The sequence below is a fragment of the Microcebus murinus genome, chromosome 16 (genome assembly GCF_040939455.1).
Source record: "Microcebus murinus isolate Inina chromosome 16, M.murinus_Inina_mat1.0, whole genome shotgun sequence".
NCBI lineage: Eukaryota > Metazoa > Chordata > Mammalia > Primates > Cheirogaleidae > Microcebus > Microcebus murinus.
In genome coordinates this window covers 27,459,430-27,484,126 of record NC_134119.1, presented here as the reverse complement: position 1 = coordinate 27,484,126, position 24,697 = coordinate 27,459,430, and the positions used below count along the sequence as shown (strand labels likewise).

The 24,697-nt window shown below is 49.0% G+C and overlaps 1 protein-coding gene across 2 annotated transcripts in view; it reads left to right on the top strand.

Moving 5' to 3' along the window:
• The window catches only part of STK35 (serine/threonine kinase 35), a 41,089-nt gene extending 16,612 nt beyond the window's left edge, over positions 1–24,477 (top strand). Inside the window, exons 4-5 of one of the 2 annotated variants that reach the window (XR_012923719.1) lie at positions 19,913–20,023; positions 20,279–24,477. The gene's annotated coding sequence lies outside the window, so the exon portion shown is untranslated. Of the gene's footprint in view, positions 1–19,912 lie in introns of both variants that reach the window. The other variant, XM_012755169.3, reaches the window with a different exon arrangement.
• Positions 24,478–24,697: the final 220 nt, after the last annotated feature.

Genomic DNA, 24,697 nt, shown 5'->3' with positions numbered 1-24,697 from the left:
CCAAGCACAGATGTAGAGTAGGCAGTTGGAGTTCAGGGAAGGGGTTCGTTCAGGGGAGGGGTCCAGCCTAGAGATACAAAATTAGAGATTGCCAAGTATTGGAGTGAGTGTAGATAGGTTAGAGGACTGTTTTCTGGGTTGTCCAACATTGAGCTTGAGGAGAAAGAAAGAAGCCAAAGATGGGAAATGAATGCCACAGAATATGCTGTGGCATATTCTGCTTGTGGGTTGAGGGAGATGAATTGACCATTGGCTTTAGTAAATGGAGAGTCCTAGTGCTCATGGGCAGTTTTGGTGAATAACGGGGGCCCCCTAATGCAGTGGATTTGAGAGGGAAAGAGGAGAGGAATTGGAGAAATAGACCTATAATTCTCAGAGTTGTTGGTCTGAAAGCCTTGTTACGCTCTTGAAATTACGAACTCCACAGAGCTTTTGGTTTGGATTCTAACTGTGGATATTTGCAGTATTAAAAATTAAAACAAATGTTTTAAATGTTCCTTTCAAATGAATGAATAAATAATAAACCAGTTGCATGTTATTGTGAATATCATATTTTATGTAATTATTTAAAATGCCTCTCACTATTTAATGTTTGCAAATCTCTTTAATGTTTTAATAGTCAGCTGGATTCTCACTTGCATTATAATCTGGTACCATGTCACTCATCATGTTACTTCTGGAAAACTCCATTGTACACTTAGGAGAGAACGAAAGTGAAAAAGACAGATAAAGTCCCGCTGTCGTTATGAACATGTTTGGCTTCACAGACTCCTGAACCAGACCACGTTTTGTAGATGTCTGTTTCCGAGGAACTTTGCTGTGAAGAGGAAGAAGTGGGTGATAGCCAGAGACCTAGAGAGAAGGGGATTACACAGGGTCCTGAATGAAGGAAGGGACAGAACCTGTCCGTCCGGACTCCTTGGCCTGCTTTCGCATTGGGCTTGTTGTGGCTTGCACTCCAGCTGCAGATGGTAAACAGCACCAATGTGATGAAAAACACCTCAGTATTCTAGGATTGTAGATTCACAGTAACATTTAGGTCAGGGCTTAAGTGGTTTGACTTTTGTTAAAGTGAAAGGAAATGCACTTTAGGTTGGAAACTTGGGATTCCCCTGGAAAGATAGTTGCCTAGTGGCCGTGTAGGGATTGAGTCCTTTGTCTGCTTTACTGGCTGCGTGGCCTTCGGCAAATTATTTCACCTTTCTGGGCCTCAGTTTTATTAATGGAGTTCGTATTTATCTTGTTGAGGTGGTTGGGGGAATGAATCACAACACGAGGCTGTGAAAGTATAAATGGTCAACGTTTTACGTGGCATACAGTAGAACTTTGGACACGCCTTCTGGCCTGAAGTGGAAATACTGTCTTCCATTCCCCTGAGACACTGGTCTTTAGTATTGCTTCTGAAACAAAGCTGCAGTCAGGCCACCGTGTCCAATCACTTGTTCCAGACAAATATATCTATTTTTACAGGTTACTCAATGATGGGTCTTATCTGTGCCTTACTTGTCACCTTTGGAAGATATTTAAGAATTCTTAATGCTTCCTCCCAGCTAGCCACACGCCTTACCCCAAGCAGGAAGCCAGCCAAACTGATGTTCCAGGTGCTGCCACCGGCGAGTTACCAGGGAGAGTGTTGTGGGATGAGGGAGTCTGCATTCGTGGCCAAGTCTGCTGTCTGATACACAAACCTCCGTTACTAGGGCCTTTTGAAGCCAAAGCCCTTGAATGACGTCTTTTTGGAGTGGGCAGCTAAGGCCTGCTGAAGGAAATCAGATGTTGGTGTGACCTGAAAGGTCACGATAAATAATTCTATGCTACATAAGAGATCTTGGTGTAGCTGCTTAACACCAGAAAAGGAAGTCAGGCCTAATTTTTGGAGTAATAGATGATATATTTGTCCCTGGTCTGGGGTCCAGAGATACGGCTCTAAGCTAGCATGTTGGATGACCAGGTTGGCCCTTGACCCAGGCTGCAGGTTTTACTTCTGTTTTATGAGAGTTGGGGTTTTACCCTGGGAGTCCCCAGACTTCTAGTGCATCCCTAACCCTGTTACAGGGATTCATAAGCCTTTTCTGTTGCCTGTTTATCTTACAGGCAACAAACAGCATATTTGCCTGTTGAAGTCATAGAAGCCAACTAATTTACCAACATCCTTTTGGCTGGAATTATACCCAAATTGTGTCACGCTATAGGTGTCAAGTTAATTAGCAGTGATACTAAAAAATGGAAAAGAGATGCTTAATTAATGTGGTTAGACTTAAACAGCAAAGCCTTGAAACAGTCCCTGGAGGATAAATTAAAACATAGTTATAGGTGTGAGAAATTGGGACCCCAGGACTGGATAGGTCTCCAGGCCCCTTCTCTGAGTATGACAGCCCTGCTGTCAGGGTGGCTATAAACTAGCCCCTGCTTCACAGGACTGCCATCTCTGTGGGAGGCGGCAGCATGAGGCCATGGGTGAGACTTCCGCTCCTGGGGGAGCCTTGCCCCTCCTGAGTTGTAGGTGCCTGTCCCAGGAGTGTGGTGCTCTACGGTTAGGCTGTGAAGAAGGTGACAGTGCAATGACCAATGATGATGATGGTGATTATGACTAATGGGTGTTCCTGAGCTCAGTGCTTTATGACTTTTTCATTTGATTTTTTTCAAGTAAATTCCTGAAGAGTCACAAAAATAATAGGGATCTAAATCCATGGCTATAACCAGTGTGGTATATTGCCTCATTGGATCATCTATAAATTTAGAATGCTTTTGTAATTGAGTTCAACAAGCTCTTGAGCATGAAGTTAGAGGAGATTTCCTACCCACCAGGCCTTGAGCATTCTGAGATGAGTGGCGTGGACATGGGGCAGGTAGCCCAAAGGACAGTATAAGCAGGGAGAGTTCTTCCTACTCAGAAGGTGTAACTGCCAAGGGTCTGAAGTTATTGGTTTGGTTCTGTGCTCCAGAAGCCCGTCCCAAATTGCTGAGAGGGAGGATGGGAGAAGGGAAATGCCGACCTGTACCTTGAGGTTATTATTAGATCCCCGAGAATGGGGCTTTTTTAAAGCAGAGATCATTGGGGTGGGGGGGGGTTGGAGAGGGCATATATATGCATCTATTGATTATCAGTTCTTAGATCCAGATGGATCTAAAACCCCTGAGCCTCTTTTTTAGTCCCTGTCCCTACAGTGGGGGCACAGCCTCACCTGTCTCAGGAGCACTTCACAGAGCTGTGCTCGAGGGGAGTGATTGGGCATGAAGGTTCAGTGCTCGGTTCTCTTTTCCCCCAGGAAATTGAAGCTCAATATTCCAACTGTGAAGACCCTGGTGGCTCTTGGTACCTATATACAAAGAGATGTGTCCCTTGGGGCCTCCTCTGCTGGTGTTTTCTGAGGAGTTTTCTTTCCCAGGTGGGGATGGCTGGTATTTTTGTAAGGCCCAGACAACTCCCCAGTGGCCTGCTGTTGCCATCTCTTGATTGCTCCTGCTGCATCAACAGCAGGAAGCTGAGCTGTCAGTTATGTAATGGGCTGATGGCCCCCAGGGATAATCTGTCCCTTGTAGCTCTGCAGGACGAAAGCATCCATGAGGGGACAGGCCTGCCCGGGGGCTGTTGACGTCAAGGCCCAGTTGCTGCTCACATGTTCTTCCTCCCTGGCATCCTTGGCTCCACCTAACCTAGATAGCATCCCTTTGGGCAAATCAGAGTGGCTCTTGGATCATCCAGCTGTGAGCAAAGCTGCCTGATGTGTTTAGGGTCTTTCCAACTCCCATTTCCTCTTACCTCAGGGGCACAAAGACACCCCCACCAACAATAATAACTACTAGCTATCAAAACCTGCTGAATTTCAGGGGACCCTCTGACTCGTGCAGGGCAGAGTTCCTGTCTTTTTATCCGCAGCCCTGAATTTAAGCACTTCCACATATGTTGTCATCATTCATCATCTGTGTGGCTGTTCTGTTTTGCCCTCATTTCTGTAGGTGAGGAAGCTAAGAATCTCTTTCCTGAGGTCTAGAGTGTCAGGATTTGAAGCAAGATAAATCTGGCTGGAATCGATGCCATTCTGCATTCTATAGCCTCTTAATGGGCAAGTTTTGATGGGTTTCTAGTTTGAGGCAGGTGGTGGGTTCCCCTCCAGTAGCGCTCCATAGACGGCCCCTCAGGCAAGCATCCAGGGCTGATGGGTGTCCTTTGTAGTGTGACCACTGATCTCAGCACAGAGGCACACTGCAGCAAGGCCACCAGCTGCTACTTTAGGTGAGGTCAGCCTGCATGTGGCTTCCTCTTGTCGCACTGATACAGCCCCGAACATGGGCAGAGGAGGCTGGGATGGTGAGGTGCCCGCATAACCAAGGGTGAGGCAACAGAAGAGGGGGCAGAAGCCACACAAGCAGAGATCAAATTACCAAAAGATTGGAAAGTGGGAGGCCCGGAACACAACTCTACCCACCAGTAGCCAAAAGCATCAAGCACTGAAAGATGCTGTCAGTAGAGCCATGTCTGGTACCAGCTACAAGCAAAGGGCTCTGCAAGGACCCGAAGGCATCCTAGTTGTGTTTGGTCCTGGTGCCCTGGCAGAAGAAGCCCATTCCAAGTCAGATTTGGTGTGCAAGAACCCTTCTGACATATGGCAGGCACTAGCCTGGTGGTGACATTGATGGTTTAGACCCCAATATTGTCCCGTAGAAACATGGTCTAATAGTTTGGGACAAGATGTGGACACTCAGTTGTAGTAGGTTGTGGCTCAGTAAGGATACAAGGAGACTGAAGAGTGGAGGGAAGACTTCCTGGAGGAGGTGGTATTTTAGGCTGGTTCTTGAAGGTAGGTTTAAGGGGGTACCTTGTAACCCAGGTGAGACATGAAGAGATCTCATTCAGGATACAGACTCAGGTTTTGTTTATTGTTGTACTCTCAGCTGCAAGAGGAAAGGGTACTGTTCTAGTAGTGAAATTCCTAACAGCCTGGGGGGAGTGCCCGAGCTTCTGTCTTGATAACTGGGGCAGCAGCATACGTGCTCCCAGGCCCTCTGTTCATTTCCACTAGCGAGTCCTCTGTGGTATTACAAAACCAGAGGAAATGGAGATCTCCTCCAGCATTTCTAGGATTCAGAGGCATGGCAGGCCTTAAAACTGCCAACCAAGTTTAAAATAAATCAATACTGTAAAACACTGCAATGAATTTCCCAACTTTAAAGGAATTTCACTTTCAGTTAGAGGTGCCAGGGGAAAGCTATAACTCAGCCTGCATTGTACACAGGTCAGAACTCTATATTTTGTTTCTTTGTTAAAGAAAGCGATGCCTAGGGACCTGGGAGGAATGGATTAGAGCCACCCAGGCACACCATAGGGCAGAGTGAAGAAGATGAAAATGCTGCTATTTTCCCAGGCTGCAAAAAAGGTTCTTGACATGGGATCTGGGGAGGTAGCCTTATGAGTGGTTACTTTGTTTTTTTCTGAATTCAGAGGCATGGTACTATAGCAGTAGTGGGAAGCAGATTGGCTTTGGTATATCATGTTGTGTTTTAGTATTGATTATTTTAATGGGAAAAAAATCACAAAGATGATGTGAGCCAGTTGACTCATTGTGCATTTACTTCCGTCCTTTTGGGAAAAGGAAACCCTCAGCCATATGTAGCACCCCTTTTTTTCTTTTCTGCTCTTTTCAGATGTGCCCAAGACATGCCCTCCCCAAAAGCTGAAGTGTAGGGCAAAAGGAAGACGTGTAGTGGGAGTGCAGTGTTGTCAGATCTTGGCAGGTTGCATGGGCATTACCAGCACAGCCCAGCCTTGTACCAGACAGAAAGAGAACTGAAAGTCACAAGTTAAAGACTCATTTGTTGTTAGTAACCAGATTGCATCTTGGACCTGATGAATGTTTGGAAGGAACCCTTGGTTTGCATGGAGCAGCAGAAATGAGTATAAATATACCACACCCCAGACAAACAACAGGCTGACTTTTACCTTTAAAAAAAAAAAGTTATTTGGGGTTTAGGCCAAGTGCCTAAACTGAAATCCAGATGTCACCACTGACATGGTCCAGAGGTCGTCCTCCCTGCCCTTCCCTCAGAAGGCCTGGGCACCAACAGGTGTAGCAGGAAAAGCCTTCAGAGAGCATGTAGTTCCACCCTGCTGCTCTGGAGGTCTGTGGCAGGGCAACATCTGTTGCTAGAATGGCAGACTCCTGTCTGCTTAGAATTGGGATTGAGACCATAGCCAGACCCAGCTGTGAGCCTTCTGCAGTCTAGTGACGTGTGTGTGACCCTGCATGAAATTTAACCATAGAAGATTACTTTCATTTTATCAGTGGCAGGCACTGAGGATATGAGTAAGTCAGTGTGGTTCCCAGACCAGCAGCACCACCTGGGAACTTGCTAGAAATGTGTGTTTCTGGTTCCACCTCAAACCTACTGAATTGGAAACTGGGGAAAGGGTATTTATCCAGCCTTCCAGGTGATGAACACAACATAAGAACTGCCCTAGCAGGGCAAAGGCACAATCAGGCACCCCACTGTCTTTTAAACATGCAGACCATTGCCTTTATCTTGTATCCCTTCAGTCCTGGCTGCTGTAATTCCATGGGTAATTCTATGATTACCCAGCTCTGTGACTTTGGTCAAGTCACTCCTCCTCTTGGGCGTTGGTTTCCCATCCAGAGAACCAGGGTAACTGCAGGGCCACCCCTGGCCCCTTTCCCCCTATTGCCTCAACCCTGACATGTTCCTATTCCCAGGGAAGTGGTTCTAGGACCTGGGACGACTGACTTGTGCTCAAGACCCTCTTAGGACATATGTCTTGAGGGTGAGGTGAAGCCCTGTGGCCTCCTGCTTCTAGGAGGAGGAAACAATTTAACTTTTCCATGGGCTTCCCTGGCCTGGGGAAGTGGACTTCTGAGCCATCATAGCAGTGAATGCCTTAAGATGGTCCCAGGTGAATACTATCGGGGTCACAGAAGCCCTGTGACATCTGAAAGGTAGGAATAGAGCTCACCTGTAGAAAAGGGGGAATTGAGAGGCAGTGGAGCATAGGAACCAGGGAAGCTTTGTGACACACAGGTAGGCATTTACTCTCTAAGTGGAGTTCTTGGACGTGGCTTTCAGTCTTGGCTAGCAAGTGTCATTTATTCCCTCCATGGGCATGTGAGCCTGCTGTGAGCCCAGTTTGGGCCGTGGAGATGAGAATAATTCCTGACCTTGATCCATTTAAACACTGGGCATCTCTCTGAGCCTCACTCCGTGTTTGTAAAGTGCAGTTGCTGACAGTTATGCCACAGGCTTGTCACGAGGATTAAGTGGAACGTTAACATAAAGCTAGCATAGTCCTGCCGTCCCTTCACACCCATTCTTGGCCACGCTGGTAGCAGAACTAGAATTAGCATCTTGGAATGTGTGTAGGTGCGTGTGTTTCCCACCCTGCCCCACCAATTAAATGGGAAAACATGCTCACCAGAGGGAGCCTGTTAATATTTTTGATTGCCTAAGTACGAGGCACCGGGGTGGGTGCTTCTAACACATGGGTCCCACCCTCGAGGCACTCAAACCTCAGTTTGTTGAGCGACACGTCCTACAGGAATACCGTAGATATAATTGCAGCTGTGTATGGATGAAGAAAGTAGCAGTCAGGGGAAGTCTTTGTGAGGAGGTGACACTGAAGCTGAGGCCTGAAAGATAAGACAACTGGAGCAGAGGGGGAAGGAGCTGGCCTTGAGGGGGAGGCCAGGAGGAGAGGGGGGGCGGCTGACCAGGCGGGGCTTTATAGGTCATGGTGGATCACTGAACGGTGTCTTTAGCCATTGGCATCATGTTTAGGGGATTCCTGGCTGCCATGTGGCTGGTAGAATTGGAGAGCGGCAGGCATGGAAACATGGAGCCCAGTTAGGAGGCTGCAGCTGTCCAGGTTTAGGAGGGATGGTGAAGGGTGAGGGGATTCAGGGTGCATTGGAGATTTCTCAAAGGCTCTCAGATGGACTGAATTAGGAAGGTGAGGAAGGGGTGGCTCAGGGATGACTGTCATCTGTGGCTTGAGTAACTAGCAGTCAGGGCAGAGCCACGTAAGAGATAGGGACCGTTGCAGGAGGAGAGGGTGTGGGAGATGGGGAGATACGTAAGAGTATCTTGGATATTCGGCCATAAGACCATTCTTTCTCTCCTGCATGGGTATTTGTGGTAAGTTGTGCCTGTTTGGGTCTTTTTGGAGGACTGTTGAATCTCAATTTTGGTGAACAGGGAGCACTTTCGTGGCATGAAATGGCCCCTTAGACCCCAGGGCTGTGTTCTCAGCCTTTGGTGGCTGAGTTTTGCTGCACTTCGATTCTTCCCTTTGTAATCGGCTTCTCATTAGGCGTCTGATATGTCTGGCTATTCTGTGTCTCTATTTGCATATGCACTCTGCTATAATTGTCTTAAGAACATGGCGTTCTGTTGTTTTTGTATCGTTTTGCTTTTTAGAGCTGAAAACCTGTGCAGGGTCCTGTCACATGGGCATCCTGGTGATTCTGTCACGGGGCAGCTTTTCTAGTGCAGCATCTCTTTATTTATTTATTTTTAGTAGTTATATAACATCAGGACCATGATTGCTGGCTGTAAAATTGATTTCAAGAACCACTTTAATTTGTAAATTGGGAAATACTTTTCTATTTTGGGTTAAGAAAAAGGAGTACAGGGAATGGAGGTGGGGTGAGAAGGTCTCTGGCCTCAATCGCCTTCAGGTTTCTAAGTGCGAGTACCAGGAGCTGAGGGGTGGCCCTCCAGGCTTACCTCAACATCAGCCAGTGGGGAAGGGGCTTCAGAGACACTCCTTGAGCTATCCTCCATCACCTGGGTTTGAGTGTATATAGGGCATGGGGCTATTCATGCACTAACTGTTCACCAGACCCCCTTCCCTGGAACCCAGGGGACCTTAGGTCTTTTTTTGCACTCATTTAGCACATTCTTACTTGAGAGCCTTTGAAGCTTGCTAGTGAGTGGTCCTGCATTCATTATGCAGTCATGTGTGTCCATCTTAAATGATGGGGATAGTCTGAGAAATGTGTTGCTAGGCGATTTTGACCTGTGAACAGCATAGAGTGAACGTGGTCTAGCCTACTGCATACTTAGGCTGTATGGTATAGCTAGCCTATGGCTCCTAGGCTACAAACCTGCACAGCTCATTACTGAGTACTGTGGGCAATTGTTACACAATGGTATTTGTTATCTAAACATAGAAAAGGTACAATAAAAAATACGGTATAAAATATAAAATAGTACATCTATATAGGGCACTTACCGTGAATGGGGTTTGCAGAACTGGAAGTTGCTCAGGGTGAGTGAGTGAGCGGTAAGTGAGTGTGAAGGCTTAAGACATTAGTGTTCATACTGTAGACTTCATAAACACTGTACACTTAGGCCACACTAAATTTATAAAAAATATTTTTCTTCAGTAATCAACTTTAGCTTACTGTAGTTTTTTTGCCTTATAAACTTTTAAATGTTAACTTTTGATTCTTTTGTAATAACACAGCTTAAAACACAAACATAGGGCTATATATAAAATTCTTCCTTTATATCCTTACTCTATAAGTGTTTTCCTATTTACAAATTTTATTTTACTTTTTAAAGTTTTTTGTTAAATACCAAGACACAAACACACATTAACCCAGACCTACACAGGGTAGGACCATCAGTGTCACTATCTTCCATGTGCACATCTTGTCCCACTGGAAGGTCTTCAGAGGCAGTCACAGCATGGAGTGGTCATCTGTGGTAACATGTCCTCTTCTGGAATATCTCTGGGCCTGCCTGGAGTCGTTTTACAGTTAACTTTTTTTTTTTTAAATCGGAGTACAGTCTAAAATCAGAGAATATAGTATAATACATAAATCAATAGCTATCATTATCAAGTATTATGTACTGAACATAATTGCATGTGCTAGGCTTTTACACGACTGGCAGCGCAGTTGGTTTATTCGCAACAGCACCACCACAAACACGTGAATGTGTTGCGCTGCAGCATTATGGTGGCTGAGACATCAGTAGGCAATAGGAATCTTTAGCCCCGTTATCTTAATGGGGCCACCGTCGTAGTATATGTGGTTCATTATTGACGGAAATGTTATGTGGTGCATGGTTGTATTTGTTTCTGGATACGTACAAGCCTGGTTCCAGCCACAGTCTATCATGGCAAAGCATAAGAGGGGGTTGTGGGGGGATGTCCCCCCCGCCACCTGAAGTTGCCACTGGCAAATGAGTTGCCACCTGCCTGCTCAAGGGCTAGAGCTCCAGCGCCTATGCTCCTTTCTTTGGAGCTGCCAAAGAGAGGTCAACTGAGCAGGTTCATGGTGGCACAGCACTGTCTCAGTGCCACCAGGAACTCAGAGGGCTTCTGTTGAAGAAGTGATGGTAAAATATAGGACATGTGACTTAAGTTGGACCTTGAAAGGAAGACGGGTGAGGGTATTCTCAGGGGACACGGCACGAGTGAAGGCAGAACACTGGAATACGTGGAAGAGCCTTGAATGCCAGCCTGAGGAGGATGAGCTTCATCCTGCAAAAAAGATGAGGGTGGTGGGTGGTGGTGTACAAGGCTATATTTTAGGAAGGTGAGTCAGTAACCATGAGGGGAGAACTGTCAGCCCCCCAGGAAAGGGAGATGAGATGCCACACCAACAGTACACGTCTCCAGAAAGTGTGAGACTGCGCAGGCACCTTCCTGAGCATATGAAGGCAGAAAGGGTGACAATCACATAGGAAGATGAGAATCCCTCTGCTTTCATATTGGTATCAAGGCACTGAGGGACTTGCCGATGAACACAGTGGACTGGTAAACGTAGGTTTAAACTGCAGCTCTACCCCTTACTAGCTGGGTGACTTTGGGTCACCTACCTTCTCTGGGCCCCCATTGTCTTGTCTGTTAAATGCAGAAGCTGATGCTCACCGAATCCGGTGCAGTAGCACATAGTGAGAATTAATAAATGGTGGCTCTGTGTATTGCCCTCATTCTGCCACTTTGTTTGTTTTTGCCAAATCCTCATAGGCATCATTTTCACTTTTGCCTCTCACCAACAATTTGTGGTAAACTTCTTTCCCCTAAGAGATCTCCAAACCCCTTGGTAAGTGCCCCAGTGAGTTCCTCTTGGCATGCTGGGCTTTGCACTGGTTGCTGTAACCTAAAGTCCATATGGACCACTCCAGGCATGACCTTGTTTTAGTCTTTCCTTTTATAACCACAAATTGTCTTGCCGCCATGTGGAAGAATGACCCCTTCCCTTTAGCTGGTCACGGCACCTTAGACATCTTCCTCCTGGCAAAGGGCCCTGAAGGATCTCGGCCTTTCCCCTGAGCCTTTTCTCTGCTAATCACAGTAGACACAGCTGAACCCATCTCTTTAGGGACCAATTGAGGCAATTGGCAGCTTTTATTTCAACTCCACACTGAATAAGTTGAGGAAGGGAATTAGTTAGGGTATCCACGTACTAACTGCCAATTACCAGGGCTGTTTCTAGGGGCAAATAGTTCCTTGGTCTTGAGTTATACCAGAATGTGTTTATTAGCTCAGGTGCTTGGTGGAGACACCACCAAGCCCAGAGCCCTATCAGCCTCTTGACTTCCAAGGCCAGAAAGACCAGGTTTAAGTGGGACTGGGTTCTCAGACACAGAGCAAGACTCAGTGTGCAGCCCTGCCTGCTGCTGGTCACCATGGAGACCTCCAAATCTCAGAATCATTGGTTTTGCCCAGTGTTTCTTCCTTTCGTGCATTTGGCAAACTTCTTAATACTAGCATTTTTGGCAGCACACTCCAAGGAATCAAAAGGTTTAAAACAGTATTAAGCAAGTCTCCATGTCTAAGAGCTTGCTGCACTGCTGACTGATGTTTCTGGCGCTCTTGAGCTAAAGCTGACATCTGTTCACGGCAGCATACTGTCTTGGCATTAAGCTCTGCCCGTACCCTTTCTCTCAGTAAGTCCTGCCCTGGATCAAACTCCAGCTGGTACGGCATTTTACTTTAGTGTCTCCTAATAGGTTGCCACCCGGGAGTACATTCCTGAGATTGTGTTTGTGCTTTTGTAGCCTGCGCAGCAATCTGTGTTTCAGAAACTCCATGGGGCTGGCTTCCTCTGGACACACCTAATGTAGGTGAACAGGACATGAAAGATGGGGGCCAGGGGTTACACAAAGGGTGAACCCCTGGCTGTGCAAGGGCTGGTGCTCGGTCCCTGGTAGGGCTGCCCTCTGTCTGCAGCCACCTCCTCCAGCAATCTCTGTATCTTGAGTGTGGTGTATGGGAGATCACCACCATCCTCCGCCACAGTATCTGAGCCAGAGTTCCACTGCTACCTCCTGTGGCATTTGTTAGCTATGGAGATTTGGAGGGTGGTGCTGCTGTTTTATGGATGGCTGGGTCTGGAAGGAGACCACGGTGGGTCTTTACTGTCTAGAGAAGCCCATGTTTTTAGGCCAAACCCAAGTTTTCTGTCCTAACTCTGCCTTCTCCTTAACCTCTTTTTGTGACTAACTTAGACTTGGGGGACATGTTCTGAAGCCATGCCAGCCAACCCCTACAGGGCCCTCCCCACGTAGAGCAGAGTGTATTTGCAGGCCATTGGCTACCCTCTTCCCCTCTGAGAAGAGGGCCAGCTGTCGGAAGGTTGGCGAGGGAAGAGTAGTGGGGAGAGCTGCGATCGAGGCAGGAGCCGCCGGTTCCATAACCGTGCTAGCAGGAAAGTCTCACCCCTCGCATGCCTCCTCTCCCGCCCGGCTCTGAAGACGTGAGAGGAGCGGTGCAGCACAGCATGGGAGGAAGGCAGCACAGGCTTCAGAGTTGGACCCAGGCCCAGCTCTGTCCCCTACCAGCTGTTGAAGTGCGGAGAAGTGGCCCAGCTTTGTGAGGTGAGGACGAGCCTCGCTCTCCGCACCTGGCTCGCTGGGATGTGCGGTGGGAACGTGTGCAGGGTGCTTGGCAGTGAGGCAGGAACTGAACGAAGGACAGATCATTTTTTATAACCATGTTTTCATGTTAAAGCCTGTCATGTTGAATGAATGATTCAGTTAAGTTCATAAATTAATTTTTTATTGTTGTGTGTTAACTCTCAGTTTCTATCAGTCACCTATTATTTGAGCTCCTTCTAAAAACCTGACAGTGCGTGGCAACCTGAGAGGCCTAAGAGGAGCAGCGGGCGGCCCTGTCCTCGAGGAAGCTCGTGGTCTGGGGGTGGAAAGGTGGGAGCTCGCAGCACGATCGTGAGGTCTGCGGCCCTACGATGCCTGTTTCCGGGAGAACAGAGAAGAGTCCCTGTAGAGACTGGGTCCTCTGGACGTGCTTCCTGGGGGAGGCATGTAGAGGGGACACTCAAAGGATGAGTGTGATGGGGGGGGTGTTGCCAGACCAGCGGGAGTTGAAGCCCAAAGCAAAAGAGAGGCTGTCACCTCGAGAGAAGACGGACTTGAGATCAAGTTGTCTTGTCTGGAATTTTTGCCTGAGCAAGTGACTGCTGAGAGGTTTTTGTGGGTTTTGTTTTGTTTTGGATGTGATTTAAAGCTGCCATCATAGCTTATTAAGTATCTCTTGTGTACCTCACTGTATCCATTACACAACCGGCTGCTGGTGTTCATACCCAGCAAAGTAGACATTTCCTCATTTTAAGTTGAGAAAACTGAGCCTTGGGTGGCCTTGACTTGATAAAGGCTAGAGTTTTGGATCGTCCTACTCCAAAGCCCATGTCCTCAAGAGAACAACAGCTCTTTGAATAACATTCTGCCCACATTCAGGGCCTGCTCTTCATACCCACCTGTGGACGAACTACTTTGGTTTGGTCTCCTGGTCAGGACTCAAAGGCCAGAAAGCATGGGCCTATGATCTTCCAGATTGTCGTGGACCACTATGAGACTCTCATTATATATCTTTATGATCCCTGGCCTCTTGTTCCCCTTTCCCTAACACCACGCCCCTTCTGTAGACTGAAGACCGAACTAAATATTTTCCCATTTGTCGTCTCCACCCCCACTCCTTGCACCGTGACAACAGGCACGCTCACAGCACAGGCGTCCTTGTTTTTGCCCTACTTTAAGCTGCACAGTTGCGAGCTCGGCCTTAGAGGAGTGATGCATCAGAACACGTGGTTCACTGGCCTCAGTGCTTCTGACTGATTGGAATAGACAGCAGTGCTGGGGCCGCCAAACCCCCCAGGGCTGGCATGCTGATGTCTGAGTGTGAGAAGCCAGATGCTTTGGTGTACCAAACAAGTGAAGAGTGACTCATTTGGATGCTAACCCTAGACGGGGGAGAGGACTGCCCTGTGCACCTGGGTTGCCTGCTTGCTCTATAGCACCATATGCTGGAAATTAACCTGAGTCTCAGTTTGTTCATCTGTAAAATGAGGATAACTCCAACATGGTCCTTTGGACAAAGGAGGCATTGCATTTTAAGTCTTGCATGGTGTCATTAGCTACAGTAGTAATACCACTACGCAAGACTGCAGGGGAATTTAGGGACGAGTGAATTCTTGGCTACCCACCCAATAATACCACGCTTTGAGTGTACACTGTGTCTTTGGCTACAAATATGCCAGTAAGATGACTTTGTTTTCTGGTAACTAGATCTGAGAGGCAGGATAGAATAGAGAAAACAGGGCCTTAGGTGTGAATCCCAGTCAACCACTTACTAGATATTTACATGGCTACTTAATTACTCACCAACCTTTTACAACTTGCTAAGTGATCTCCGAGACTGAAATCCCTCCTCTATGGAGAGGAGGAGGACATTTTCCCACAGATGAATGTGTATACATAAAGGGGAGGGTAAGTGAGGGCATGCACCTGGCATCAGGTACTTAATGTCCCTGTCTACCTTAGCAGCTGCCCAGTGCCACTCTGAAGCCTGCAGACCAGTGTGCGAGCTGCCTTAACAGTGCCAGTGGTCACTGTTGGTGCTGGCCCACCCTTCTCCTGGTGGCTGTGATGCTTTGGTGCAGTACCACAGAATGGATCCTAGCAAGCAGCCAGGTCATACTGCAGAGTTCTGGGTTCCCAGGCTCCTTCATCTGGGCTTCAGAAATCCCTTGGGTGTGAATAGGTTGAAAGGTGCTGAGAATACTTCTGCCACCATCTGGCTATCCATGGGGCCATTGTGGTAATGGTGGGACAGAGGCTTATGTCCTTCTGAATGGGGATTAGAAAGCTGCCCTTTGCTTCCTTCATTCTCTCGTCTCTGTATTCAGGGAAGTTCCTGAACTAAGCCATGACTCAAGATAGGATGGACAGTGCAATCTGTGACACCCTAAGAACCAAAATGACCACAAACACAAATAGTAGCGTAGGTCTTACTGAGTGCCTCACTCTGTCCCAGGTGTATGATAGGCAATTACTAGCAGGCCCCAAAAGGGTACAGAATGTCATCTCCATTTTTAAGAAAGGAAAAGGAAGCTCAGATTATGAAAATGGCTAGTAAGTGGTAGAGCTCGCATTTGGCTTTCTGGGGTTTTTTTTCTTCTTTCCTTTCCTTTTCTCTCTTTTCCCCCTTGTCTCCCCCTCCCCCTCCTCCTCCTTCTCTTTTCTTTTCTCTTTCCATCCAGCTGAGGTTGGAAGAGCTTGGATTTGAACCCAGGACCGTCTGCCATAAAGCATGTGTGCTTTTCCTGATAGAGCACTGGGGTCAGGATGCTGAGTTTATAATATGGTTTTAAACCATATGACTCTCAGATATATGTGGTAATCAGACTTAATACATTTCCTAAGATAGTACAATTTTAAAAGCCCAGGGAGGGGGACAATTTAAGCCATTCTCGTTAACTTTCATCATCATTTCATTAAAGAAATGACATTTTGACACCAATGAGGTAGGAAGGCCAGGTGCTCTTAGAACGAAAGCTAATACTTTGTTCACTGTGTTCTGTGCCTGCAGGTTGAGGAAGGGGGAAGGAGGTGGACGCATTGAATGTTCATCCTCAGCCCCGTCCTCCTGTTCCCTGCTCACCTCAGCTCTCCCAGCCTCTGTTCTCCAAGCTACTGATGGCCTTAATGGGAGCAGTTTGGTTCCCCTGTGTCCTTAGACCAGACAGTTGCCTGGCCGGCGGAGGAACTTGCCAGAAGGTTGGCACCACGACCCCCTTTGTGCCCTGAGCACCAGACCTGTGCACAGGCACCTAAGCCAAGCCTCCCAGGAGCATTTTTCTGAGCGATTCTATTTATAAATGAAGGGATTAAATGGGTTTTAAATTCTACTTAAGTTCTTATCTCTCTAGGAAGGGATTTTACGTGTTTATAGTTACGTGTCAAAAGCAGGGGCTTTGGAGAGAGACTGCCCGGAGTTAAACCTTTTTCTCTGCTACTTGCTAGCTCTGTGGCCCTTCTCTGAGCTTCCGTTTCCTCATCTGTAAGACTTAGTGACAATAGCTCCTGCCTTAGAGTGTTACTGGGGTGAAAGGAAGCAATAGATGTAAAACACTCAATTCTTTTTGGGACACAGTGATTGGAGTGCAACATAGGGGAGTTGAAAGTTGCCTTACTGGGTTCTTAACCTACAAAGCACTTGGAACTTGGCTGGTACATATTAACTGTTCAATAAGCGATTGTGTTATAATTATAGAGGATTAATAAGAATGAGGAATATGCTAAGAGAATTTAGTCCAAGAACTGAAATGAGAAAAGTAAGGATTGCAAGCAGACCTTCCCAGATACACTGACACCTTCTGCCCCGAAGACCATGTTGGATGCACACTCTCAGAACCAGCCTTGAAAGCACCAAATGAAGACTGTCAGGGTGCAAAGACCTTGGGCAGTGAAGCTAGAAAGTTTGGATTAAGTGCTGGTTCTGCAGCTCAGCAGCTCTGTGATGTCCAGCAAGTTGCTTCATCTCTTAATCTGGGCCCATTCCCTTGTTAGAACCTTTTCTGACGGGAGATAGGAGAGGAACCCAAAGCCGAGGTTCTCTCTGTAATAGAGAACCCTTTTATTTTTCTTCTCCCTGCACACAAGGGAGAACCAGACTCAGACCTGTGGACTGTCCCGAGGCCTACAACGGGAGGGCCACAGCCAGTGCCAGAGCTGGAGGGAGGGCGGGGGAGCCTTTGGGAAATGTCAGCCTCACATCCTGGCAGGGACCCGTGATTATAGCGGTCATTACAGGCTGCTGTCTCAGGAGCTCCTGCCGAGTACTGTGCTATTGGTTTGACCTTCTGCAATCACACTCTGTTCTACTGTTTATTATGTAAAAAGGGACCTCTGGCTTCTGAATGTCTCTGCTTCCTTGTCAACACTTTTTCAGCTGCTCTGTGCTCCCTCCTGCTAAGGGGCATTCTTTTGAGGAAGTTGTCCTCAGCTTAGGTCCTACCAGAGAGAAGAAAGGAATGTTAAAGCCATAACTGGTCCCCAAAGATGACTTTGACATCACATGTGACCATACAATTTCCCTGGGCTTTTTTGTCATTAGATAATAAGGGTCCCTGTAAACACCTTCCTTCATCTTCTGGTTGATCTGCTTCATGTACTGAAAGCTCAGAGAGAAAGCAACAGGCATGCTAAATAAAGAAAGGTAGGATTTGAGATGGCCACTGCCTCTTCAGGGAGTATATTTATGGTCATTTTATTTTTCCAAGTCAAAATCTAGGATACAAGACCCGCAGATGGATTTTTGTTAAGAGGGATTAACAGACGGAGCAACAGAAGCAGCCAGAGTAAAAGGCTGGGCCTGAGAAATGCTGTTTTCTCTTCAGATCACACACTTTCCCCAGTGCCTTGATCACCCCCACCTCCCTCCACACAGACACTGGGTCATTCTGCACCTGTGCTGCGGAGCAGGGAATCCCACAGCCTGACCTCTCTCGTTTGACAGGTGTGGAAAATTCTCCATTGTGGAAGAGCCCAGACCAGAGCCCACGTCTGGACCTTCCTGTTGGAGCTGCCAACTTTTCTTGTCTATTAAAGTATCCTGTTTTTCCTATTAAAAAGTAAAGTGTGACAATGTAGCGTGTGTTCAATATTAAAAATCAGAAGTGGGGAAAGAGGACAAGCTGTGCATGACAAGTACAGTGACATTTGTTGTATTTCTTGCCAGATTGTCCTACGCTGGAGGGTTTGTTTTTTTCGGGCAGTTACAGTCATGTTATATGCCACAGAACTTTGTAACCTCCTATTTTTCACTTACCGGGGAAGTAGATCCTACCATAATGCTCAAAATGCCACATGACTATCTCATTTCCTCTAATAGATCATTGAGTTGATGGGTCATTTGCCTAATTGTTCCTTATTTTTGGACTTTTGAGTTATCACCTCATAATTTAAGTAATACTTCAGTGAACATCTTTATTCATAAAATCCTTTTTATACTTAGGATTATCTTTAAGCTTAACTTCCAGGAATGGAATTGTAGGAGCTACTGGTCTAAACATATCTAAAGCTCTGAAATCCCATTGCCACACTGCCTTCCAGAAGCGTTTTCCACTCCCCAGTGGTATAGGGAGTGCCCCTCCCCTGGCACCCTCACCGCTAGCTCGAAGCAGTTTTGATGGTTGAATGGCTGAGAACTGTGGCCTGTATAAATCTAACACATTACGGTCTCTGGTTGGGGACAGCTGGCTGAGAAGGGGTGGGCTCACTGAGGATGTCAGCACCAGCTGTGGTCCAGGTGTTTCACAGTCACCAGTCCACTCAGACCTCGGAAGAACTCCCAGTGTTCAAAGGAAGAAGCTAAAGCTGGAGCTGACAGGAAGTAAATTGCCCAGCATTGCCCTACTCCGCTGCCTCTTGTGAGGCTAGGCGCCTCCTCGGGAGCCAAGGACAACAGGCCATCTTGTCAGATAGCACAGGTGTCAAGTGGTGGTGGCAGGGCTGCTGGCAAGGAGGACACAGCTCAGGCTGCAGAGAGCGTCTGGTGCTACCTCACGGCGCAGGGGAGCCCTGCAGGGGTGCGGGCGCACGGAAAACCCGTCGGCTTGGGGTGTGGCTGGGCACTCAGCTGCAGTGAGGCTGGAGAGGCTGGAGCTTCGTTGTCCTGGATGTCCTGCCCCACCTAGGACAGGGCTATACTTAGCGCTGATCGGGTGGCTCAGAGTGGGGGCTGGCCTGAGACTAATCTCTCTGTAGGCTCGTGTTCTAGGCCTCCACTAGAATAAGCCCCTGCAGGGCGGGCTACTTGTCTTATTCCTAAGGCCTGGCACCGAGGTGGCTCCCAAACAATAGCTAATACTAATAGGATCAGGCACTCTTCTGTTTTATATGTATTAGTTCACTTAATTTCTGTAGTAGCCCATGGCATAGGTACAGATGACGAGACCAAGGAACAGAGGACTTAAATTCACCCGCAGTCAAGTGGCAGGGCCTATTTACCGGGCCAGAGGTTCTGGGTCTAGAGCCCTCGTCCTTAACCCCAGCGGCAGCGGGCAGCATGGGGAGGGGGCGGAATCCAACACTGGCCCTGGCTGTGGGACTCTAGCCCCTCTTAGACATTGGCAGGTAGCCTAGTTCAGGTTCTCAGAGGCCCGAGCCTCGCTTTTCTCTAAAACAGGGTAACTAAACCTCAGGGGTTGCCATGACGTTTATTACAGCATAATTAGTCATAGAGGCTGGGGAGGAAAGTATGAGAGTCTGGCGAGGTCTGGGGACGGGCTATCCAGGGTGGGGCCCACACTGTCTTTCTCCTGGCAGTACAGGGAAGCTAGGATGGGAACGAGGGATGGGCTTCATGATCATATTGGTAGCTGGAGCCAGTGTGCCAGGGTTCCCAGCCAGGGTCTGCCTGTAATCGGTGTGACCTTGGCTAAGTTACTTAACCTGCGCCTCAGTTTCCCTGTCCGAGAAAATAATAGCATGTATCTACAGCAGAGCAGTTGTAGTGAAGCCAGATTGACTTCGTATACATAGAAAACTCCTTAACCAGCACACAGTTTCAGCGTCCCTCTGGGTTGGGAGCTGGAGCCTCAGGCCCACTGACCCAATGTCCACTCCTTGCTTGCCTTCTGTCTTCCAGGTCGATCCCTCGGGACCCACAGTCTCACCATGTCTCGTACAGAGGACGGCAGAGGGGACAGGTGGTGGCTTGGCCGGTTGGCGATCTCCTGACAGCTGGATCTCGGGCAATGTGAAGCTTTTGTTTGGGTTTCCCCCTTTTAGTTTTGCTTTTTTTTTTTCTTTTTTGTCTTTTAATTTAAACTATTAAGACTTCAGAGGAACAGGAAGCTATGCTGTGGACAGGCACCAATTTCTTTAAAGAAATTCAATGTGGACAAGGCATATGTACAAATTTCACTTTTAATTTTTATAGGGGGTTAGGGAGCTACTTTTGTTTTTGTCCTTCACTTTCCCTCTTGTCTTCCTTCTTTTACACCTCTCTCAGTTCTGCTTATAGCATCTCACTTCATGGAGAAGGCCTGCCTCCCCATAGAAAATTTGGGGGTTTCTCCTAGAACGGGGCATGAAGACATAAGGCCTCTGGGCTACCTCCCTACCAGATGCAGGAACTGCGGGACTCGTGGTCAGCCGCCCTGGCCAGCCTTGTGCCTCAGACGCAGAGGCGAAGAACCATCTGGAAGAGAAAGACCAGGGTTGGCCAAGGAGAACTCGAGAATGAAGGTCTAAACTGCGAGTTTTGTTCTCTTTAAGCTGTTGGGAGCCCCTGGCCACACCAGGACTTACAGTGGTGGGAATTCCTTCCCTCTTCTGCCCCCCGTGTAGCTGGGAAGTCAGAGGAGGGTAGAGGGTGACCATCTCCCACTTGCTGGCGGTGAAGCGCCTACCCCAGTTCTATAAACCTACCTTTCTGTTAGGAAACACTGTTGTGTGCCAAACTCTTTGCCTGGGACACAGCCGGGCCTTCAGCAGGCATCTGTCACTGCTGTGAGGTCCGCACCCCTCACCTACTATCTCCCAGATTCTCATCTTCCCAGACGTGTCCGAAAGTGTCCAGGTGTCACAGACTGCCTAAGGCCCTAAGATCCAGTTGTGACCATTGCCATGATAACAGGGTGTCCTGAACTGGCTGCCATTGCCGTCTTGCAGCAAAGGGTGTGCCCTGTGTGCCAGGGTCCATGGTGTCACAGTGACACATACTGTCCAGCGCCATCTCCCTCTCCCCCAGGGACTTACTGTTAGGTGCCCGCCCTCAGTATAAATATGTCAGACGGTTAGAGAATGGACCTGCCTAAAACAGGGAGGCGTCGTGGGACCGGGTGGCCCCCGTGGCTGTTAGGTGCCCATCTGTGGGCTCGCCGCCCTCACTCTTCCCCAGCCACCACCCTGCCAGCTCCCCTAGCAACAGCGTCGTAGCCATTCTCGCACTCTCCGGCAACGCTCCTGCACCCTCCCCAGGCTGCTCCTCTGAACCCATCTACCCCCACCCCTGCAAGGAGGAGGGGGCGTGTTCTGTGTTGTCCCCCTCTCTCTGGACACGACTTTGGCCACTCCAGAGGCTTTTCACCCCCTATGGCCAAGTAGGATAATGTCTCTGGGGAAGGGGAAAGGAAGTCTCCTGTTTCCCTTTTTGTTTTCTGTTTTACCTAAACCGGCATAGGATCAGTGGGGGAGATAGTTGGAGGGCATTTTGGTTGGTACGTGACCAAGGGGGCCTTACCCCCAAAGCAGCAGCCCTTTGGCCCTGAGGGTTTGGGCGAGACCAGCACAACACCAGCCCAGACTCAGCAATACGGTTCTCACGTTGTTTCCGCCTCCTCTGAGTCCCCCAACACCACGGCTCCTCTTCATGGCCAGAGAGTGGGCTGCCGTGAGGAGGGTCCCTCAGGGCTGCAGGTGGTGACCAGGCCCTGCCCTTCCTGGGCCAAGTGAGCCCATGGCCACTGCTCGTCTCTCATCTCCAACGACTTCTCAGTACCTTCCGAGTCGCAGCCGAGAAGATGGAACAGCAGCGTCCCCTAATCACAGTGCACGCTCCTTCTCTGCCTGCCCCTCCCGGGGCAGCTGTCTCTGTCCATGAGCAAACGGGAAAACCTCAGCACGCCCTCTGTCCTGGGCCGCAGCCCACGCTCCAACATCCCCGGCGAGGCTCCAGTCTAACGAGTTAATTCATTTTTCCCTGTTTTTTCCCTCTGCCCTCCCCAGGTGCTGTAGCTCTGTCTAAAGTTCTTAGAGCTGTAGTGCTTCCCCGTGCTGTCTCTCTTGGTGTCAGAGTATCTCCTGTAGGTCAGCCGTGGGCAGCATGGTAGGGCACCAACTTCCATGCCCCCCCATATCTTTGGGACTCCTGGCCAGCTCTGGCTTGGTGACAGAGCTCCTTCCCTAGCTCACGTGAGGGCCAGCTCTTCAGCCCCAAGTGCCTGTCCCTCCCTGTCCTGCTTTCTCTACTTTGCCCACCTTGGACACCCAGCTGGCGACGTGGGCATCAGCCCAAGTAGTTGTCTCTGCCCCAGTCGGTGGACTAGCTCCGGCTGGCACCCGTGGTCTCGTAGTACACCTCCGCCTTGTCCCCATGGGCCAGCTTCCTGATTGTTGCTGCCCTCTGCCTGCCACTTCACCCGGGTCTCTGCCTGCCAGCAGCTCCCTGTTCATCTCAGCACCACTGTGTTTGTTAGACGTGTCCAAGTTCTAGGAGTTTCTAAATCTTCCAACATGGGTCATCCATTCTCTTCTCCTTGGCTCTGTGACAAGGCTGGCCTGTCGGAGGGAGGATCTTGGCCTCAGCCGTTTCGGGTCTGAGCTTGGTTTCCCTGTCAGTGAGAGGAATCAGCAGGACAGATCATAGTGCCTTATTCCATTGTCCTCCCCCGGCCAGACCTCCCGGCTCTGCTGGAAGGCTGTGGCTTCTATCTGTGTTCATCTGTCACTTGCACTCTCACTCTCTCCCGCTCCCAGAGAGCCACGGGGGAAGGATCCCCCACCCCAGCCTCCCTTGCCCTCTTCCTGAGGGCTGTAGCCAGATCCACGCAGCACAGGGCACTCACTAGCAGCTCCAGCCCAGGATAGAAAACTGTGCTTCAGACAGGTGCACACTCTCTGCCTCTTACTCCCCAGCAGGTCCCCTGCCTCTTACCTCTAGCCAGGAGGATGCCGCAGTCTGTTCACTCAAGACTGGCTCCATCTGACCCCTTTCTGGGCACCGGGGACTAAGGTTGCAGGCCTCAGCCTCATCTCATCCCAGAGGCATTGGGACAGTAGAGTAGGAATCCTTTCCTCCCACCCAGATTCGGTGTGCCCCCATGGCCTTTCTGTGGGGGTGTGTTAATGTTTACTTAAGAAATACCCTGTTTACAGCTGGAGGAGAAACATGCCCAACACTGGGTGGAGATGTGATTCTCTGGACAGGGCCTGCCCTCTTGTATGGCGATGCCTGGGACAGAGGCGAGCACCCCTCACTCCCTCTGCTCCCTACCCTGTGGTGCTAGGACCACTCACCCTCTTCCCTACAGCCTCCTTGCCCCTGCACATTCCCACCTCCATCATTCCCTTCCTCCCGCGTTCTCAGCTCTCTAACATATCAGTTGTCTCTTGTCCTAGAAAACCAGTGTTGAAGCAATAAGATTATTTTTGCTTGAATCTTTTTCTAAGAGAAGTAAAAGTTGGCATTGTGGGAATCTTTCTTTTTATGCCATTGGCTGTTTACCCTTTTAGAAGACAGATCTTAACAGGATGGATGTCTGCATTATCTTTTGGAAATTTGGGAAAGCAAGAGTCGGGCTGCCACCGCCTAGGGAGGGGTCCCTAACTCTCTGCTCTTGCCTGGCTCCATACCGCCCCTTCCAGCCCTGTCCACCAAGTGTCCCTCCTACCACCAGTCCTGCTCCTGCGCCCCTCCTCCCCCCACACCTGGGGGCACTGGTGGCTCTTATCCCTCCCCTTGACCTATTTTCCCCTCCTAGGGCCTGACAACCTCAGAGCAGCCACACCACTGGGTTCTGAAGGCCTAGAGATACTGCCTCTGCCATCCTCCCATGGCATAGCACAGCCGAGACAGCACAGGTCCCTCTCTGATGCTGCCCTGCCTAGGCTGGGGGCTCCCATCTGGAGAGAGATGCCCTCAGTGGGTAACCAGTAGGAGTGGCCAACGTCAGCATCTGCAGCCACCACCAAGAGATGAATCCGCTGCCGTTGGTTGCCCGAGGGCCCCTAAGATTGCAAGGGTATCAGAAGGGGAGCCCCATGTATTTTTCCAGGAGAGGCCACAGGAGGAAGGGAGCCTGTTCAGGGGCATCTAAAGAAATCTTTGGTGCCTAGGGGCTGCTTTCCATCGGAGCAGGGGCGTATATTTCAGTGACTTTTAAAATGTTGTTGTGGAATAGACTTGAGTGTGAGGGAGGGTTTAAGCCAGGCACAAAGTTAGTTTCAAATACTAGTTAATCTATTTTTCTTTATTTCCTTTTTTTGCACAGAAGCTGGTAATCTAGGACCTACCTTGTGAACAACTTTATATGAATATTTTTTGTACTTGGTTTACTTGGGTTGGTATGATACATTATATTTAAGTTCCTTGAACACTGTGGATCCCCCTAATATGTATGAATGACTGAGGCTTTGTAAATTAAGGGACGTTTGTGTGAATAAAGTTATTTGATGGGGTCAAAGAAGCCATACGTGATTTGAAAACAAGTGTTCTGTGGTTTGTTGCGGCTGTTGGGAGAGGCCGGAGACTGCAGCCCCTGCTGCATGCGGCGCCCGGTCCCGGCTGGTGGGTGGATGAGGAAAGGACGCCCGGCTGCTTGAGAAAGCTGCCCGGTGGCCTTCAGCTGCCCTCGCCTTCTACGCCGGGAAGCAGGCGCTGGGCAGTGGAGGAGCCTGTTTGAAATGGTGCAGTGGGTACAGGGGACGC